This window comes from Sander vitreus, chromosome 13 (assembly GCF_031162955.1).
Source record: "Sander vitreus isolate 19-12246 chromosome 13, sanVit1, whole genome shotgun sequence".
Taxonomy (NCBI): Eukaryota; Metazoa; Chordata; class Actinopteri; order Perciformes; family Percidae; genus Sander; species Sander vitreus.
The window spans coordinates 9,140,096-9,157,691 of NC_135867.1; positions in this window are offsets into that span (position 1 = coordinate 9,140,096).

The following is a 17,596-nucleotide window of genomic DNA, read 5'->3' on the forward strand; positions in this document are numbered from 1 at the left end:
ATCGTTACATGGATGTATAAAAAACAAGCTTTGATGTAGTACACTATTATTGCCATGTTGATGTAGCTAATTAGCTTGCTTCATTTATTTGGGGGCTAACGTTCAGTGTAGTGAAGGTTCATTTATTGTTGAATAAGTGGTAATGTTAGCTTAGCTCACTAAACTTAACATTAGATTGCCGAACACTGGTAATAAGCAATATGGCAACGTGATTACCATGTTTGTATTTAAATGAACTAACGGAGCCGTTAGGGTCTGACGGCAATTTACTGCCGAACCAAGCGGCGCTGTGAAGAAAATTACATTTCAGTAGTGGTGGCCGTATGTGTGAGTGGGGGAACCGCCGAACCGCTCCCAGTGTTTGTTTGTTAGAAAGTTCATGTTTTTTTTTTTGAGTGACGAGATGATAGCCTATATGGCATTTAGTCTCAAAGAAAACTAAAACTTCACACCAAGATGGAAACATTTTGGTATTTTAAGCCGACGACAGTGAGCTGAAAAGGTGTAAACACCTAACCAAAGAGTTATTATAACCAAAGATACTAAACCGTTTCTGTTATAACCTTACTGCAGGTAAAAAGTCATGGCTTAGAGGCGCATTTCCGCCACCATATGGTCTGGAGTCATTACATTCTTATTATGGGCTCTCTTATTAGTCTCACTCGGGAGGGGCTGAGACAAGTCCGACACCTAGTGGAAAAATTCAGTATACCGGTCCGCTATTTGGCTTGATATCAAACCGGTTTGACATTTTTTACACCGGCCCAAGCCTACTCGCAACCACCAAGAATCAACAGAGCAAGCATCCCTTAGCATCTAACTAGTACAATCCTAACCACAGTGCCTTTGCAACCACCTTAGCAATGTCCTTCCAACCATTTGGTTACATATACAACACAGGAAAACACTGGGACACTTAATTTCTGATATAAAATCCTGAAAAGTTCATAAGTTCATCATCCTCATAAGTTCATATTTATTAAATCACAGTTTAAACTGAAAACAAGTGTTTTCAACATATACCTGTACTTTATCAGGTTCACTTTGCAGTAGCTTGAGTTTCTGTTGTTACTCTGTCATTATACACATCACCATGTCATCCCATGATCCCCAAACACACAAATAGCCAGCATTACTCCATTCTATCTGTTCAGTAATTCTCTGTGCTCCCTTTGGAACAGAAAAGGCTGACTTTCAATCTTATTGCCACGAAAACATATATCCATGACTTTTTGACTCAAGACATTTTCAATTTTGGGTGAACTTTTCCTTTAACAGGGATAGAAAAAAGATTCCCAACTTTTTCCCCAAGTGTTGCCAAAAAGTCATTTTCACAGCCCTGCTGTGAACTAGGTCTTTCAAATTCAGCACGGCCTCCCTCAGTCTCTGTCACACTGACTGCTGTTTGATATGGGCCTGCCCCCCCTACTTTGGCAGTGACAGGCATAGTTCAATAATGCAGGTGGTACACGATGTGTAGACATTGCAGGGGGTGGGGAACTGTGAGACTGTGTGTGTGTGTGTGTGTGTGTGTGTGTGTGTGTGTGTGTGTGTGTGTGTGTGTGTGTGTGTGTGTGTGTGTGTGGGATGTGTCACAGCAGTTATAGCTTCAGTTAAAAGTTTCTGAGGAAGGAGAGAGGGCCCTCTTTTGTTGACTTAAGCAAGAGTCGATAAACTGCAATTTCTGTTCACCCATGATTCTTCTCACCCCCTCCTGATTGTGTTTTACCCTTTAACAATTCCTCCTTTCCTTCACCAAAGGTTCTTGCCCCCTTTCCATCCTCTTCTTTCCTTTTCTTAAATCTTAGATATCCTCTGACCCACTTTCTCCTAATTGGCAGAACTAAGGCGCTGACCTGATGACCTGCCAGCCATGAGTGTGCGCACACACACACACAGTGAAGTCATTAATCAAAGCAACAGTGCAACTGACTTACAGTACCTCCAACAATCGAAATTGTGATGTGGATTGATTGATATTATAGAAAAGTGGAGACACAGACACACACACACACACACATACACACACACATACACACACACACACACACACACACACACACACACGCACGGACGCACGGACGCACACCTCTAAGTCAGAATCACTGGCAGTCCCTTCTGTCCGGCACAACTCATAACCTGCCGGTTAAGATCTGATGAGGGAAAGTCTGGAAAGTTAAAACACTGCTGTGTGTTTTCGCTGTTCAAGGAAGTGCACTAGCAATCAAATTATGCCAGGAGATATTTATAAAGTAGTTATACTGATACGTCTAGTAGTAAGGCATAATTCATTTGAATTATTTAAAACATTTTAATGAACTTCCTTATGATAATAAACAATGGGAAAACAGCTACTGTGCTGTGTATGAAATACTTTATTGCTAACAGGAGCAAAGTATGAGAGCATTAAAGGGGATATGAAAAACTTAGACAGACAGATCTTAGAGTTGTCAACAACTGTTCAGCATTTCCCTGTGTCATGTCATGACCATTAAACTTGAGGTTCCCTCAATTTTATTTTTTAGGTTTGGTGGCTTTAAAAGCAGTGGTTCCTTAAATGGGAGCCAGAATTTATTTTCTCTTTCTTACTGTAATCTTTTTTAAATGTTACACCAATCACCACATAAAAGTATGAGGCAATATTTACATTTTTATATTATAATTTCAAATATATTAAAATAGAAGGATAAAGCAATAATCTAGGATCTACCAGGAAGGTAGCAGAAAGAGTAGAATATCACTTTCAAATGCAACAAACCCATTTATGTAATAAGTGTTCCTTGATGCCAGAAGGGTCAGTCGCTCTATAAGCATGTGTTGTTGAGATAAAAATAGGGAAAACCCGTGGCCACTTCATCAAATCATACCCACTCTCACCCACCCCAACATCCAATCTAGGTTTCTGATAAAGCCCTCAACAATAATTGCTTATATCAAATCTGTGTACTGGTTCAAGACTGTCAGGACCCTGCAACACACCACAAGCCTGACAATACCTCAACCTTTCCAACTCAAGGTCATGGATTAATTTCCTTCTCCACGGCCCCATGAGCATTCTGGTATTTGCTTCATGGCTCCATTTTAAAAGGCTGCAAAGATTTCTTGGGAGCAAAAACACATCTATGTGGTGTGTAATCAGCACTTGTCATCTGGAGATTTCTACAGTCTGGATCACTGGTTCAACCTTCTCTGGTACACTCTGGTCAAAACCATTAAATCTGCAGCCATACCAAATTATGAACTGCCTGCAAATAAAATGTCACACACAAACAAAATATTGATTGCTTGGAAATGTCATAAGACCTTACATCAGTAGACAATAGAGCTGGTAGTGCAGAGAAGTTGCTTTAACTTGTGATGGTTATGCACCACAAAACAGCACTGTATGTCTGTAAGCTTTAATTAACATTCAGTAAAAAACTAAGGCTGTCAAACGATTAATTTTTCTATAGTTAATCGCGATTAATCGCATATTTTATCACATGATTAAAATTATATTATTTTGCATTTCAGAACAGTTTTTAAGTACATATTAACAATCGAAAGCAATTTTCACCAGTGTATCTTGATTGGGAATCAAATGAATGCAAAGAAAGTTACTTTATAACAAAAGAAAAATGTGTGAATCTGTCATTATTGCACAATTCCTTCAAGTACCTAACTAAAAAACTAAAACTCCCTATCCTTACTAGAGTCAATATAGTGTTCAGTAACTCCTAAATAATGTTGATTACTCACTGACGTCCAGTGATCACCGGTTAATGAGCAGCTCATTTCTGCACAAGTCCGTGTTAACACAGCCCATCTCCACTCTTACCCGGCGACAGAGAAACAGGCTTGATAGTCCGGTACACTGTTGTTTCCACAACAACAAAAACACAGCAGTCTCTGAACCCGCGTTGGGAGTTTCGTTGAAGTTGGATGTAGTCCAGTTTTTGTCTAATGAGCGGACACTTGCAAGCAGGATTGATGGAACAGGTGGCTGGCTAACATTAGCTTTCCACCTGGCTAGGCTATACTCCAGCCCCTGTTCTAGTTTCACCGCTGAGGATGTCCCCCCCATGATGGCCCGTTCCGGCCGCTGCCGCCCGCTCCGGCTGCCGCCCGCTCCGGCCACCACTGCTGCCCGCTGGTCAAATGAACCTGTACGGCGGGCCACAGCAACCTCTTATTTCCGAACATTCATCTCTCCCCCGCCCCCTGAGGGCCGGTGGTCTAGTAACACGTTAACTGTACTACTATGCTTAGCTCCTTAGGTGGTAGCTCAAGCTTGACATGCTTTGGTGATATTTTAATTCGGCTTTACACAACGTGCATATGGCTTTCGACTTGTGTAAAAGCCATCTGAGAGTTTTGGAAAATAAAAAGCGCCATTCAGGATTTCATTGCTGCTGTCTTTCTCCATCATGCCTGCAGTCTGCAGCAGCAGGATGTGTTAGGAGGAAGTGGCAGCTTGATGATAAGTAACGGTGCTGCAAAGGGTCAAAATAGTAGCCTGTTAGGCACGACGCAAAGATGAGTGAAGTGTAAAATAAATTAATAAATGCCGGCATGTGATTAAAAAAAAGTAATCGCATCGCGATTAACACGTTAACGCTGACAGCCCTAGTAAAAACATTATACCACAGACGTAATACTAGAGCTAGACAGATAAATCAGATGAGCATCTGAACATATTTCCCTTTAGGAACTACAGTTGTGGTTATTCATTGGATTTAGGTCATTTGAAGTGGAAGTTAAACCCATAAGAGCTCAGCCTGAATACTCCTGGGGGTCAGGGTCAATTCTCTGTCAAGCACTTCAGACAGTAGAAGTGTAGTAAGATCTAGCTTTGATCCCACAGTTCACAAATGTCAGTGCAGCTCTATGAGCAAGGAACAACGCTTTGATGAAAATATTACAATAACAAACGCAAGTGAAGGAGGCTTGAACCAAACAAGGACTGATGGGAGACCCAAGATCATACAGCAAAAGGTTAGAAAACAGACTGTAGTCCTAATAGCGTCAGGAAATCCAAGTTTTATAGTATAATAAAGCAACTACTGTGGAAGTGCCATTGAGCAGAGTCAAGCCTCAAGTTGCTCAGTGGTCAACAGAAAGTTATGTACCAGATAGACCCAAATCCAGAATGTAAAACAGCATTTGTTCTCAGCCAGACATTCACCAGATAAATAGATTAATGATGGCTGAATAGCAGATCAGTGACTGAACAGGCCCATTTGATTTCATTTGAAACACTAGATGACATAGAATACATTAAATTATCATGGTAGACTCAGAGTTGGACGCAGAGTCGAGTCCAGTCATCCAGTGTTGTGAACCACTCCAAAGTCTGCAGTCTTGGCTTCCCCATCTACCACCAAGTTACTGTAGCAGCACAGAAAGAGTAGACCTCCCACAGGATCCTGGGTAATTTAGCAGGTAATGAGCACTGCCGACTCTGTCGCACAAGAAGTCTTATATCTGGCTGTGGAAGAAACACACACACACACACACCCACACACCCACACACACACACACTTCAAGTTTCCATAAACACACCTCTGCGCTATCTTACTCCTGCTGCAATTTTTTCATGCTCCAACAAGCAGTGAGTTTGCATGTTAATTAGCAAACTGTTTCTTTTAGGCTACAACTTTTTTAAAACAAAAACAAAATATGCCTAGCCTATTAATTAGAAATTGTACAAAACTGGTAATAGCATCAACTTGGAAAGGGTAAAAGTCAGCTAACAGTCAGAGAAAGGAGGCCACACAAGAGACCCCATATACCCCAAGCACCTCATATCTTACCTACTAATCTGAGAAATATATCATTCACTCCCTTGCCCAGTTAGTGTCGATTCAGCCTGCAGAGCTGCCGCCCCCCATACTCTACTCCTATATCAGCCTGACATTGATCTCATGTAGGCTACCTGTAAGATTAATGCCTTTTTTACCATCTTACTGTACTGTAAAGCTGCAAAGATACATTGATTAATCGTCAACTGTTAATCTAATTGCCAACTATTTTGATAATCAATTAATCAGAGTCTTTTATTTGGTAAAAATTATCTGATTCCAGCTTCCTAAAGTTTTATATTTTCTAGTTTCTTAAACTGAATATCTTTGAGTTGTGGACAAAACAAGACAGTTGAGGATGTCATCTAAGGCTTTGAGAAACACTGATCGACATTTTTTACCATTTTCTGACATTTTATAGACCAAACAACTAATCGAGTAAATAATCAACAGATTAATCGACAATGCAAATAATCATTAGTTGCAGCCTTACTGTACTGTATTTAACTCTAAGTACGCTATCCCTACCACTGGTTCCTCTAAACCACAGAGGTTTAAATGATCTCACACATGTTCCAGAAATATTCCCTCCACAATCTGATGAGACAAGGAGAGAGAAAAGGATAAAAAGAGCAACTGGCATACACGAGTATGAGGGATGCTGAACGACTAGGAAAGGACAGACGTCTAGAGAAGAAAGTTGGATCACCAAGTCTATCAATCCAAAGTGGAGAATGAGAAAATTGTATGTGCCCTTGGGCAGATCAACAGCCTTTCTCTGCTTGAAAGGCAATGACTGTTGCATTGAAATGACTCCAAATGGCTGAATGCTATAGGCACGGGTCATTGATTGGCTAGGGGTGTGTGCCTGCGTGTTGGTAGAGAGAGTGATCTTAGCTGGAGGCATACAGTCTCCATCCGATTAAACAGAGCATGAAGAGGTGATCATTCACCTCAACTTGCCCTTCTAAGGTCTCATGCAAGCACACACCTCACACACACAAACACACAAAACAAGGAATGGTGAAAGAAGACATGACCGGCGCCAACTACAGTTTGGAAGAACATCAAGACATTAACACATCACCCATTCCAATTGCATATTTGCCCTTGCATTATGCTCTCATCACTCTGGGCTCTGATCACAGTTGCTTGCAGTCAATACGGTGCTGGTATCTCTGACTGGCTATTTAGCATGTAAGGGCTGCATGTTGTAAAAATAAATCAATATAATTAATTTCACTCGATATAAGTAATCATCTCTGTCATCCCGTTAGGCTATTATGGGACTTAAATGATAGTGAATCGCAAAACTGCTGGGATGCGCTGTCCCATCTCACCTGCAGTAAGGACAAATAAATAAAAAACAACCTGACTGAGAATAAATTTAAACTTTGTTTAGACTACAAAGTATTTTTTTTAAACTGTGCATCACAAGGCAAGCAAATCCTCATACATACATACACGATGCTGGAACCAGCAAATCTTTGGCATTTTCTGCTTAAAAAAGTAAAAGAAAAGGTTGAAAAAGGGAAATTTCTCAGTTCTCAAGATTTTGTTTCGTTAGACCAATAGATTCAGAACTAAAGGAGAAGCAATCCAAGTTAAGCACTCAGCAAGGTCATAACTTATCAATGCAACCACCTGAGCCATCTCACACACTTAAGAGCTCAAAAATCTGTTCGTGCCCTGAAACAGCATTTAATGAAGTACAGACACTGCTCTCTTAGACAAATTTTTGCCATTTCTCGTCGAGCTTGTGCTCTCAGACAGAAAAGAGTCAAAGTAGGAGTGGGAGGGAGGATGAAGAGGAGGAGAACAAGGAAGAAGCTGAAGAGGAGGAAATAGAAATTGAGAATGGTTGATCCATTTGTCGAACACCTCTGAGATCAAGTGTACACAGCTACATCAATCACAACAGTAATTAAAAACAGCCACATCTACTGTGAGAGAGAGAGACACACATACACAGTATAAGCAGCACACTGAAGATGTCACAGTCTCCCTGCTAATGAGATTCGACATATTATTCCCTCCTCTGCAATACTAAGGAATGGCAGAGAGGCACTGTGCATCTTAACAACACAGGCCCTGTTTGGCGTAAAACAATTCTTTCCCAGTGAGGGGAGCTTGTTTGAGTCAAATTAAGTTAGATATACACACAGCCACACACATTTCAAGTGCCCTACACACACATAATCATCCTAGCAGTCGCTGTGTATCTCTAGGAGGTCCAGTCAAAGCAGAACGGTAGTGAATATCAACAATAAAACTGAGGTTGAAGTCTACCGACTTAATTGTGGGTGTGTGCATGCGTCTTCTAAATTATATATGAAAGCTTGTTTTGATAACAAAAACAGGCTTGTAAATTGAAAAAGTTGCCTCCGGGCACTGTAGTCATGTATCAATCCAAAACGGCACTCACATAATTTAGTTTGAACAGGTAGGTGTTGGTCCTGCTAGGTTCTACGCCTGCCGCTGTGCCTGTTCGCTTAGCTGCAGGGTCACCAGCCAGGGACCACCATTCGTGGATGTTTCGCCCCTTATCTCGGAACATCTCCTGATGGCGGGGCAGAGAACAGGGACGTCTACCTGACACCCCCTGCAGCTAACCTGCGTCAGGAGTTGATAGCTCCCCATGTCTTTTCCTGACAGCTTGCCTTCTCAGCCTCTTCAAAAAGCTCATTCATGGTTTTACCCAGTCCTCTACCCCATAGCCCTGGGTTTCTGAGTAGTGTGTTTTTGAGCCTCCCAAAAGCTTCTAGCCCCGACCTCGCACTCTGTCTGCATTCCCTGTACTCTGTGTACTTTACCTTCTTTCTTTTACAGCCTGCCTCTAACCCAGGGGTGTCAAACTCAATTTCACTAAGGGCCACACTGAAAAATGAGAATCACATCAAGGGGTTTATTGACATGCTTTTATTTAATCCAAAAAGTTAAATATCTTTGACTGTATTATTGCATGTCTCGTATAGTCTTCGCACTCACAGTTTGTTAGACATAAAGTCCTAAAAAAGTCAGCCAAAATGTTCTTAGCCATCATAGAAGAAAGTGCCCATACATTTTGAAAAAAGCAACAAAAACGAAGAAAAAGCAACAAAAACTAGGTTACCTCACTATCCCACTGCACTCTTCGTACAACATTTTGATTTGATTGACTTTTGATTCTAAACTTGAATAAGTATATGGTAAATCTCCTAATTGGTTCACTGTGAAATACATTCTAATTTGGAAAGCTTTTAGAGGTAGTGGGTAAAGCAGCACATCACAGGTTTTACCTCAATATATTATTACAGCTTATGTTAAACTGGCCACATGCTGTAATGAAAGGAAGGAGCCACATCTGAAAGGAGTGCTGAAAGAGATAGAGACTGCAGGAGACAAATAGACTGGTGAATCATAATCATGGACTCAAATTTGAAAAAAAGTACACAGCAAATTGTAAAAAAAAAAAAAACTGTCACTCTTTGCAAGCAAAACCCAGCATCAACATAGCAGGGGCTGGGGAGTGACCTTAATAAACATACCTGCCAAAAAACCCATACAGAGCAAGACTTCAGTTATTATGAGTCTACTATGTTAGGGGCAAACACTATCCTATTGTTGCCTTTCCCAACCATTGCAGGACAAGATAAAATACAATCTCTAATTGGAGGTAGTGGATAAATCTAAATCCAGCAGCCCCCCTGATAAACATGTTTGGTTCAGGCAAATGATTAGGCTAACATTTTGGAGCCATCACTACATGAATATTAGAGTGTAGCAGCGTAGCTCAGCGGTTTAGACATAGAGCTAATTATATGAAAAATAAAGCAAACAGGCACATAAATCACTTGCTGAAACATGTCTCTATTGGCTAGCTGGATGTGGGGAAAGTGTTAATGTGATTACCCACAGTATAAGAATGTTGAGTTTCCCCATTCAGCCACAGGAACAACAATAAACATTAACGTTAGCTAGCAGCTACCTAACCTAACGCTGACGTTAGGTAGCACTAGCTGATACTAGCGATTTCTAGTCGGCAACATATTTTGGGCTTCATTTAACAAACATAACCTGTAGTAGTACACAATAATGTGTATTGTTTTGATTACAATGTGCGGAATTACTTTACATTGCCTATTTATGTCTATTTTTTTTTTCTGTACAGCATCAACAGGGGGTCGCCATTGTTGTTTATGTGTGTGTGATGTAAAAAACTGTAACTGGGATTTCAACCATCTGGTACGAGTTAATGGGTAGTAAGTTATGGGTTTGACTGCCGTTCCAGGGCACTTTCACGGGTAGAAGGTTGTGAAAACATGGGTTACGGGTTGCCTGGAACGCAGCATAAGTTAGCCAAGTAGCCTAAGTTAGTTAGTTGTTTTTTTCTTCTTTTTTTTTTTTTTACAGCTAGCCTGTCTCTGTCCAAATGTGACAAAATGCACCCACCAGCACATTGAAAAACTCACTAATTAACAGGCATATCTTCTTTGTTTATTCCATACAACTGAAATGTAAAAACATGTTGTGGATTATTTCTTTGCTGGGCACAGTCATTTTCTGGAGTGTTGTTGTCACTGTGAGGTTGTCAGGTAATCAGTGGAGACTCTATATAGGTTGTTATTTTTAAATACCAATTAAACTTAGTTATTAAATGACTACATGTTTTAGAACAATGCCAGATGTTGTTTAACTTTGTTTTGTAATTCAATATTTTAATTAAGCACGCATGCTTAAATGTTTAGCTTTTTCACTTACAGGAAAAGAATAGACATGATTTGAATACTTGAAAAATGAAACATTCATTGTGAGGTCATGTTACCATGACATATTAAATAGAAACAGCCAGACCATCTGCTGCAGATTCTATAGCAGTGCTTAAAAGCACTCATGCCAGATGATGGTTCAGCTATCTCAACAGTATTTTCCTAAAGATTCTTATGTATCACAACTTGAATATGACTACCATGTTATTGTGGTTGCTGTGCCAACATCTAAATGTAACCAGTTCTTTCAATCTGTTTTGTGTCCCTGTCCACAACAATTTGGTGTAATTTAACTCTGTCAGAACTGCATGTGGGATGGTCTAAAACTGGGAACTAAAACACTTTAAATGTACAGAAAGTTCATGGTTACAGTTAATGAAAGTCCGACATGCTACATACCCATCACCCAGACCTCCACACCCTTAATTTTTTCCTTGCTACATAGAGGCCACATTACTTTCTGCATTGGCACAGAACGTTGGAAATGGATGTAAATCCTGGGATATGGAATCATCCAACATGGGCTTTATTTCTAATGATTCTGGGCAGCCTATCCAGGATGGAGCCTTTACTTCTGTTTCTTACTGGAAAGATTTAGTCTTGGAATGTTTTCTCGTTTGTGTGTATCATCTGTTCTGTAGTTTTGAATTTTAAAGCCTCTGGAAACTTAAATCTTAAATATTTTTCTCTGTATGTATGTGTATATATATATAGCATTAATGAATAAATAAGCGACAATCATCCAAAACATCCTTTGGAATTATTATCTTAGATTTGAAGACTTAAAAAATCAGATACTGTAATCTGCTTTATAAATACGTGGGTGTGGTTTGATCAGATTTGATTGACAGTGGCCTAGAAACATAAAACAAACACCAGCTGTTTATTTCAAATGTTGCTTAATTTTGATGCACAGCAGAACAGAAAGGAAGCAGACAATTGTGTGTTTATATGTGACCCCATTGCTTATAGTAACAATGGAATGAAGAGAAAGGGACGACATGTAACAGCAGTGGACCCAACCTTGACCCATTGACGTCACACACCTCTTAGATTGCTCAGCTACCAGCATGTCCTGCTGTATTCTGAATCAAGATGCCACAAGTAAAGTTGTAAATGTACATTTGTGTGAATAATAATTTATATGTCAAATAAACTCTGGAATGGACCTTTAATCCTGTGCATCAGACCGGGAGGATGTCCAACAGTGGAGCTAAATGAATTGCAGGATCAAAGACCTGGCTGCAGCTTAGAGGCACCGGAGGAGGTTAGACCTTCAGTATCCGCTCCTCTCCTGTCCTCTCCTATCCTCTCCTATCCTCCTCCTCCTCCTCCTGGAGCTGCAGAAGTGTCTTCTTTTTTAATCACCATCAGTCTCGCTAGTCTCCTTAACTCTGTTGTGATCTCTCCGTCTTTAATCTGCTCTGCTACATTCTGATCTGTTCCGAGATGCCTCCCTCCCTTCCTCTCTCCTGACATCTAGTTCAAAGGAGGGGCCTCCCACTAAGTACCCCCCATCACCTCTCTCATCCATTTTTCTGCAGCTCTTCTGCAGTTTCCTCAGTGGGGGGTATTTAGATTATCCCTCTGAAAACTCTCGGTCTCTTTTTTCTCTCTCTTCATCTCTTCTTTCTCTCATTCTTCATTTCTCTCTCTCTGCTGCTGCTTCGAACCGTCTCTCTTCCATCTTCGACCTGAACTATGCTTCTGCAAAAATACACCTAAAAGTCTTCACGGACAAACACAGCAAAGGATTTTATGAGTACAAGAGTTTAAGTGATCTACTTTTTACTTTTATATAACTATATTTTTACACAAGTAATTTTACTTTTACTTAAATACAATGTCTTTAAAGTAACTGTGTAATTTTTCATCTGATGATTATAAATGACCTGTAACAGCAAACGAGACTAACAGTGAAAATAACGCTGTTTTTATTAATGCCTCTGTCCCGGTCTGATTTTTCCCGCAAAGTCACAAAACGATTTACGGCAGGCTCTACAGTAACACCTTCTGATGGGTCACAGAATTTGGCGTAACACCGGAAAAGCCTGTGTTAGTGTATCCAGCCAGGTAAAGGGTAGCAGGAGATTTCTTTTATAGGCCTAATTGTATTTACATAGGCTAAGTTACCATATGCAAATATATCAAATTAACACTTGAAATTCAACGATGCATCTGTAACGTATTGTAAATTAATGATTTTCTGTCTGAGCAAAACATTTATCGCAATATGACCTCCTAGTAACGCTAACTCAGTAATACACTGGGCAATACAGCACTGTAAAGAAAAGACCTTTACGACAGCAGGTGTGGTAAAAACACTTCCACTTTTGTCCAAAGCGGCCCCTAGAATCAGCACAAACTAAGAGTTACATATAGCCACTTTATTTACTCTCTCTATCCCTGGTAACCGTCGGTCATAGAGGCTTGCAGAAGAGCTGATGCATAAATTGCCCAAATATCAACCGATGTGTCAGGGGGTCCACCATGTCAAGCAAGCTGGTTGTTTGATTCAACTTCCATCAGGAGGTGGTTCAAAACCGATAAGAAAAACATGTAAATGTTACACTGAAAACACCTAAAAACCCCTGCCTATGCGCAGCCTGGAGAAGTGCACCTTTTTGGAGAACACCAGCCTTTAGACCTTGTCCACACTAAGCCAACTAGATCTAAAAATGTTGATGTGTGAAACCAACATGCGTTCACAGTAGTGCCAATTATTGTAATTTTTGTCAATTTCTGTCCACATTCAAACACCTAAAGATAAGTCAAATCTCTCCATTTCCCTTCACCCCTCGCCTCTCTCCATTTGCGTGTTTGCATGTGTGTTTGTGTGGAGGCAAAAGGTGTATCTGGGCGATCGCCCTAGACCTTCGCCTCCCCCTCAGATATTGGCGTTTAGCTATTTTATTATTATTATATTTTGTCAACCATAGCTGCTTCACCTGCAAGAGTTACTCACACTTAAACGCGTGAGCACACACACACACACACAGTGCGTTCACTTACCTGCTCACATACTTGCACAGAAACCCAAGAAACTAAGTACATACATACACTCAGTCAGTCAGTCTTAGCGTTGGTAAGGATATAGACACGCTTACTTACTCTTGTGAAGCTTAGAAACACACACAAACACTTGTTTACACTCTCACACGCACACATTTTTGGAGTGATCCTTTGCCAACCTTGCTTAAGGAGAAGAAAGGGATGTGAACTGCAGTTTACATCTTGTTCAGAATGTTTTAAATGTGACTTTGTACATTTTGAATACAGAACAGAAAGTGAACAGTAAAGTTTATTCGAGCATGTGCATCTCAGATAGACATATAGATGGATGTATGGATGGATGGAAAGATGGATGGCTAGATGATGGACAGATAGATAGATAGATAGATAGATAGATAGATAGATAGATAGATAGATAGATAGATAGATAGATAGATAGATAGATAGATAGATAGATAGATAGATAGATAGATAGATGGATAGATAGACAGACAGATAGATAGATAGATAGACAGACAGATAGATAGATAGATAGATAGGGTTTCAGGCCGTTGGTCAAATAGAGGGTCTGCTTCCTCCTAGGCATCACATGCTGGTTAAGGTAATGATATACAGATGATGATGATGATATTTGATGATGGTGATGATAATCATAATGACACACACACACACACACACACACACACACACACACCACAAAATCCTACTTTAAAGGCATGACTATTATTGAAAGTGAAACCCACACACAAAAACAGACATCAAGCGAAGTTAACTCTGCACACCCACAAAGTCAATTAAATAAAAACAACAAGTAAATCTCAGTATGAAGGAGTGGCAGCCATCCTCCTTTAGGGACCAACATTTACTAGTTAAAGTATGAGAGGAGACTTTTGCGCACAGGGCAAAGACAAGTGAGACAGATATAATAATTACCTTCAAAAAGCCAGGATTGCATTGTTCCAACATGGACAACATGTTGGTAATTTGCACCTTAATATGATGGCCAATCTCTGCGGGGAGATATGCTCCCAGAATAGCCATTTTTCACAAATACTGCAGAATGCATGGGGGAGCAGAGATCCTTAAACTGGGCTTTTCCAGAGGCACTGTTTCTCACAATGCAGCACTGCCCCCCCATGGTCATTAGTGGAACAACAGGAGAGTACATTTTCAGGCTCATTGGACTCAGCTCTGATGCTTTAAAATGTTGTCAATGCGAAGCCTGTTATTTTTTTATATGTATATATTTTTTTAGAACTAACATAGTATCTTCAGAAACAAAGAATGGATGATCATATGCAAAGAGGTGACTCAACAAGATAAATTCTGCTTGAAAAAAGAGAGGGTTCACAAAGTCTACATCATGAATCTCCTGATGACAGTTAGGATATGAAAGAAAAATGGAAATAGGAAATTAATATTATGATTTCAGATGAAACTTTCAAGACTAACGATTTGAAAGTAAAGTCAAAGGGCAAAAGGCTATGCAAGGTATTCCAGATCTACTTATAATTAAAATAGATCTTTTGCATCAACCCACATATGAAACCAGCACTTTTATCCTTTCTGAGCAAATATCAGACGACAGTTTGACAGTTACTTTTTAGATTTTGCTTGTGGTTAACACCAACCTTACACTGAAGACATATGGTGCAATAAAAAAAAGTTTACCATGCGGTTCCATTCTGTGGGCTTGTCAGGTCATTTATCTGTGCTGCACTGCTGACATGGTAGAGGACAGCGGGATGCAAGGACGCTGACCTGAACCTCTTTACAAGCTGCAGGAAGCCTTGAGGACTGGTGACAAATGGCCAGAGCGGCCCTGGAGGGTGCCACCTTAGCATGTTCCTCCATGCCCCACACATGGCCCAAAGAGGAAGAAACTTTGGAGTCTAGGAGAATTGATGAAAAAAGAAAGAAAAGAAAATCAGCCTTTCTTCATTTATATGCAGCACAACATAAGTTAGCCCTTTTTCCCCTCCAGGAATAACATTTTGCCTTTGATTTTCTGTTGAGTTCAGACCACTGCTGCTCCCCTGTCACTACTACATGATAAGTGACACTTCCAACTAATCAATATTTTCTTTGACAAATGGCTGGGGACACAAACACCAAAAATAATATGATAAAAATAAGTAAATGTTCTGTTCCACTTTTCTATTTGTAAAACCTGTGTTATCAAAACTATATAAAACATTCCATACACAGTACTTTCACAACTGTAACTGTTCATCGTTTGTTTTTAATCGTTTTCAGACTCTCTCTTGGGGTTGGCTTGCACTGACATTGCTACAAGCCAACAAGAGAAAAAAAAACGACTCAAGTGACCCTAAAGCACGAGACATAGCGGGTGAAGAACAATATGATGAACTGTACTAATGGCTCCGCTGGACATCCCCTGTCCTCAGACAATTGATCACTTTGAACTTGACAGAAAGTGTGGCTGACACCTCCTTCGCAACTTCTTTACAGAGCGCAAAACCCACAAACATTACAGCATTCAAACATTCAAAGTGCACAGCCAGTTTGCAAAGTATGTATCCCCAAATTTAAATGATAATTATGCCTTGCCTCTATCTATGGCAGTTGCTTTTTGTTCCGCTTTTTAGTGTGGCCAGTAAAAACAACTTTCGACACTTTTGCTTTCCGACTTGATAAGAGAACCTGGAAGATACTCAAAGGTTAACAACGCACAAAGAAAACCAACTTTTCATTTATATGTAGGTGAGAACAAATGCATGCTCATGTATAAGTGTGCGCTCAAGGGCAGCGCTGATACTGTATAGGTGACAGAATATTTTCCAAACTGTTTTGCTTCACAAATTTTCATTTAGACAGGGATATGCTAAAAGCCAACCCCCGTGTGTGCGCACAACCCTCAGGTGGTAAAGTTTCTGTTTTCCCACCTCCTGCTCTCGGCTTCTGCTCCTGACAAAGTCATAACTTCAAAGTCAGAAAGGGAGGAGAGGTGCGCGCGCGCGCGCACACACACACACACACACACACACACACACACACACACACACACATTACGAGATCTGAGTGTTCCAGTTTTTCCCCCCGTTTCCTTCCCTGCTATCCAGTGGGGGTCTTTTGCCCTTTGTGATGTATAATTGAAGTTATGTGTAATTTCACCGACTCGTTTCCAGTTGAATCCCTCTCGGAGCTGAACTTTCACTTCTCTCATCGTTCTGGAATATTCTCTCTGAAGTGGAGAGACCAACTCTTTGAACGTGCTTGTTAGCATGCCCCCCCCCAGCCCCTCACCATCCTGTTCCGTCTCCATTACACATAATTCTAACTTTATCGCAGAAAAAGTACACAGTGTCTTTAAGAAGCAGTTCAGATGTGTAAAGTGTAAAAGTCAGATTGGGCAAAAGTTCTAAGCACTAAACGTCATTTGATTAGTTTTGTTTTATTCTTTAGACTTTCTGGAACTTATTCTGTCCTGTGTAGGTTAGTCACTTTATTGGACAGAAAGTGGGAAATACTTTCATTAAAGAATATAGCTGGTATTTTAATTTTATTAAAAGATTAAATACACAAAAAGACTGCAGTTTCAGTGAAACTATTACCTATCGTCCATACTGTTTGATTGTGTTTTCTGTGGATTATCTAGACTAAGAGGGACATATTGCTGTTGAATTTTCCAAATGTCCTTGTCACAATTCCTCTCACCTCCATTGCAATGGAGCAGCAGGAAATATGTTATTTGTCGTATTTGATATCTAAAAACTTGGGCAAATTAAACCAAAACTACCTGCTTGGTTAGGTATCATCTAATACTAGGTAAGGTACATTGTGGTGGTTTTGTTCATTCAACTCATTCAAATAAATAAATCGTTACTCTGAGTCCTTTGTCCCCTCTGCTGTCAACCTTCTCAGTTCCTCGGTGTGGATTTTTATGTTTTGAAACATTTTTACGCTTTTGTACGGCCATATTACCTTGTGTATCTTTCAAGATTGTTGTTTGGTTGAAAGCATCGGAAACATCTAGTACATGGACCTTGAGTTGGGATTGTTTTGTCAGACTTGTGTTTCCAAAGTCAAGCCTGA